The sequence below is a fragment of the Oncorhynchus keta genome, chromosome 6, assembly GCF_023373465.1.
Source record: "Oncorhynchus keta strain PuntledgeMale-10-30-2019 chromosome 6, Oket_V2, whole genome shotgun sequence".
Classification (NCBI taxonomy): domain Eukaryota; kingdom Metazoa; phylum Chordata; class Actinopteri; order Salmoniformes; family Salmonidae; genus Oncorhynchus; species Oncorhynchus keta.
In genome coordinates, this window is record NC_068426.1 from 8,684,892 (window position 1) to 8,689,043 (window position 4,152).

The following is a 4,152-nucleotide window of genomic DNA, read 5'->3' on the forward strand; positions in this document are numbered from 1 at the left end:
CGCAGGCCTCCTTACTGTCCCTAGAATTTCTAAGCCATCAGCTGGAGGCAGGGCTTTCTCCTTTAGAGCTCCAATTTTTATAGAATGGTCTGCCCTTCCATGTGATAGAAGCAGACTTGGTCTCGACCTTTAAGGCTTTATTGAAGACTCATCTCTTCAGTAGGTCCTATGATTGAGTGTAGTCTGACCCAGGAGTGTGAAGGTGAACGGAAAGGGACTATAGTGACGAACCTACCTTGCTGTCTCTGTCTGCCCGGTTCCCCTCTCTCCACTGTGATTCTCTTTCTCTAACCCTATTACGGGGGCTGAGTCGCTGGCTTACTGGTGCTCTTCCATGCCATCCCTAGGAGGGGTGCGTCACTTGAGTGGGTTGAGTCACTAACGTGATCTTCCTGTACGGTGTGGCGCCCCCCTTTGGTTTGTGCTGTGGGGGAGATCTTTGTGGGCTATGCTCTGACTTGTCTTAGGGTAGTACATTGGTGGTTGAAGATATCCCTCCAGTCGTGTGGGGGCTGTGCTTTGGCAAAGTGGGTGGGGTTATATCCTGCCTGTTTGGCCCTGTATGGGGGTATTGTCAGACAGGGCCACAGTGTCTCCCGACACCTCCTGTCTCAGGCTCCAGTATTTATGCTGCAGTAGTTTATATGTCGGGTGGATAGGGTTAGTCTGTTATATCTGGAGTATTTCTCCTGTCTTATCCAGTGTCCTGTGTAGATTTAAGTATGATCCCTCTAATTCTCCCTCTCTCTTTTTCTCATGTTCTCTTTCTCCTTCTCTCTCTTTCTCTCTCTCTTTCTCTCTGAGGACATAAGCCCTAGGACCATGCCTCAGGACTATCTGGCCTGATGACTCCTTGCTGTCCCGAGTCCACCTGGTCGTGCTGCTGCTCCAGATTCAACTGTTCTGCCTACGGCTATGGAACCCTGACCTGTTCACCGGACGCGCTACCTTGTTACGGAGCTGCTGTTTTGGACTTTCCCCCTACCACACCTGCTGTTTGGGGTTTTAGACTGGGTTTCTATACAGCACTTTGTGACATCGGCTGATGTAAAAAGGACTTTATAAATACATTTGATTGAGTGATTGATTGATTGATTGTGGTCGTAAATTTGTATTGAGCTGTGACCCACCCAAAACTAAACCATGTGTCTAGCCAGGACACAGCATTTGAGCCACAACCCAAATGGTCTTAAAGGCCCATTGCAGCCGTTTTTATATCAATATCAAATCATTTCTGATTCACAAGTACTTTACTGTAACAGATTTCTATTCAAATTGGAAAAAAAAATAGTTTTTTAGCAAGAAAATACTTGTCAGGAAATAATTTTGTTAGGAGTGCTGGGAGTGGTCTGAGTGGGGAAGGGAAATCTGAAAACTAGCTGTTGTTGGCAAAGAGATTTGGAACTCTCTTTGTCATTGGTCTATTAGCCAATTTACCGCATTGTGATGTCATCATGGAAAACCAAAACTCCCACTCATGCAAACCTGGTGAGTAGAAGGTCCTATGTAGATTGTATTTTCAACCAGAAATGATCAGGAACACTTTACAGTGTTAGTTTCATCAGCTGTTGTACATTATGATATGAAATAGGAAAAAAATGAATTTTTCATTGGGCTTTTAACGCCCCAAGATTACTGAACTCACCATTTGAAAAAAACACATCTCAAAGGAAATGAGAAACCAACGAAGCTAATACTGTAAAATGGCGGCAGAAGAAATTGCAGCAGTTTTATGGGCACCCCACCAATTGTGCTTCATGTGTTTTTTCGCGCGTTATTTGTAACTTATTTTGTACATAATGTTCCTGCCACCGTATCTTACGACAAAAAAAGAGCTTCTGGATATCAGGACAGCGATCCCTCACCTCGGATTAGACAAAGAGCTTCTGGATATCAGGACAGCGATCCCTCACCTCGGATTAGACAAAGAGCTTCTGGATATCAGGACAGCGATCCCTCACCTCGGATTAGACAAAGAGCTTCTGGATATCAGGACAGCGATCCCTCACCTCGGATTAGACAAAGAGCTTCTGGATATCAGGACAACGATCCCTCACCTCGGATTAGACAAAGAGCTTCTGGATATCAGGACAGCGATCCCTCACCTCGGATTAGACAAAGAGCTTCTGGATATCAGGACAGCGATCCCTCACCTCGGATTAGACAAAGAGCTTCTGGATATCAGGACAGCGATCCCTCACCTCGGATTAGACAAAGAGCTTCTGGATATCAGGACAGCGATCCCTCACCTCGGATTAGACAAAGAGCTTCTGGATATCAGGACAGCGATCCCTCACCTCAGATTAGACAAAGAGCTTCTGGATATCAGGACAGCGATCCCTCACCTCGGATTAGACAAAGAGCTTCTGGATATCAGGACAGCGATCCCTCACCTCGGATTAGACAAAGAGCTTCTGGATATCAGGACAGCGATCCCTCACCTCGGATTAGACAAAGAGCTTCTGGATATCAGGACAGCGATCCTCACCTCGGATTAGACAAAGAGCTTCTGGATATCAGGACAGCGATCCCTCACCTCAGATTAGACAAAGAGCTTCTGGATATCAGGACAGCGATCCCTCACCTCGGATTAGACAAAGAGCTTCTGGATATCAGGACAGCGATCCCTCACCTCGGATTAGACAAAGAGCTTCTGGATATCAGGACAGCGATCCCTCACCTCAGATTAGACAAAGAGCTTCTGGATATCAGGACAGCGATCCCTCACCTCGGATTAGACAAAGAGCTTCTGGATATCAGGACAGCGATCCCTCACCTCGGATTAGACAAAGAGCTTCTGGATATCAGGACAGCGATCCCTCACCTCGGATTAGACAAAGAGCTTCTGGATATCAGGACAGCGATCCCTCACCTCGGATTAGACAAAGAGCTTCTGGATATCAGGACAGCGATCCCTCACCTCGGATTAGACAAAGAGCTTCTGGATATCAGGACAGCGATCCCTCACCTCGGATTAGACAAAGATTTTTTTCTTCAACAAGCAGGATGCACAGGATGTACTTCAGACACCCAACAAGGCCAGGATCCCCGTCATTGGCAAGAGAAAGAGACGCAGGTACAGAGGACACAGAGCGGGGTTCCTCGTAAGGATCCGCAGACGGCGAGTGGGAAAGCTGCCGTTACCGTCAATATTACTTGCCAACGGGCAGTCATTGGACAATAAATTAGACGAGGTACGATCACAAATATCAACCAATGGGACATCAGGAACTGTAACATCTTATGTTTCACAGAATCATGGCTGAATGATGATATGGATATTCGGCTAGCGGGATATACTCTGCACCGGCAAGATAGAACAGCACACTCCAGTAAGACGAGGGAAGGCGGTCTGTGCATATTTGTAAACAACAGCTTGTGCACGAAATCTAAGGAAGTCTCTAGATTTTGTTCGCCTGAAGTAGAGTAACTTATGCTAAGACAAACTATAGACCACACTATTTGCCAAGAGAGTTTTCATCCATACTTTTGTGGCTGTTGATTTACCACCACAGACTGATGCTGGCACTAAGACCGCACTCAGTCAGCTGTATAAGGAAATAAGCAAACAGCAAACCGCTCACCCAGAGGCGCCGCTCCTAGTGGCCGGGGATTTTAAGCAGGGAAACTTATAACAGCTCTACCTAATTTCTATCAACAAGTTAAATGCGCAACCAGAGGCAAAATAATTCTAGATCACCTGTACTCCACACACAGACACACATACAAAGTTCTCCCTCGCCTGATCAACAATGAGACAACCTACAGGGATGAGGTCAGAGACCTGGGCGGGTGGTACCAGAATAACAACCCATCCCTCAACATAATCGAGACAAAGGAGATGATTGTGGACTACAGGAAAAGGAGGAACAAGCACACCCCCATTCTCATCGACGGGGCTGTAGTGGAGCAGGTTGAGAGCTTCAAGTTCCTTGGTGTCCACATCACCAACAAACTAGAATGGTCCAAACATACCAAGACAGTCATGAAGAGGGCACGACAAAGCCTATTCCCCTTCAGGAAACTAAAAAGATTTGGGATGGGTCCTGAGATCCTCAAAATGTTCTACAGCTGCACCATCGAGAGCATGGTTGCATCACTGCCTGGTACGCCAACTGCTCATTCTCCGACCGCAAGGCCCTACAGAGGGTA

At 46.7% G+C, this 4,152-nt stretch overlaps 1 long non-coding RNA gene across 3 annotated transcripts; it reads right to left on the reverse strand.

Annotated features, from left to right (window-relative positions):
- Nucleotides 1-1,843: 1,843 nt before the first annotated feature.
- LOC127930847 (uncharacterized) lies at nt 1,844-2,968 on the reverse strand. Of its 3 annotated transcripts, XR_008139604.1 has the most exons (5): nt 2,729-2,968; nt 2,585-2,680; nt 2,346-2,441; nt 2,058-2,297; nt 1,844-2,009 (listed from the first exon to the last, which is right to left on the reverse strand). It is a non-coding gene; the product is annotated as an uncharacterized LOC127930847 (long non-coding RNA). The 3 variants fall into 3 exon arrangements; XR_008139606.1 differs by lacking the exon at nt 2,585-2,680; XR_008139605.1 differs by lacking the exon at nt 2,346-2,441.
- Nucleotides 2,969-4,152: the final 1,184 nt, after the last annotated feature.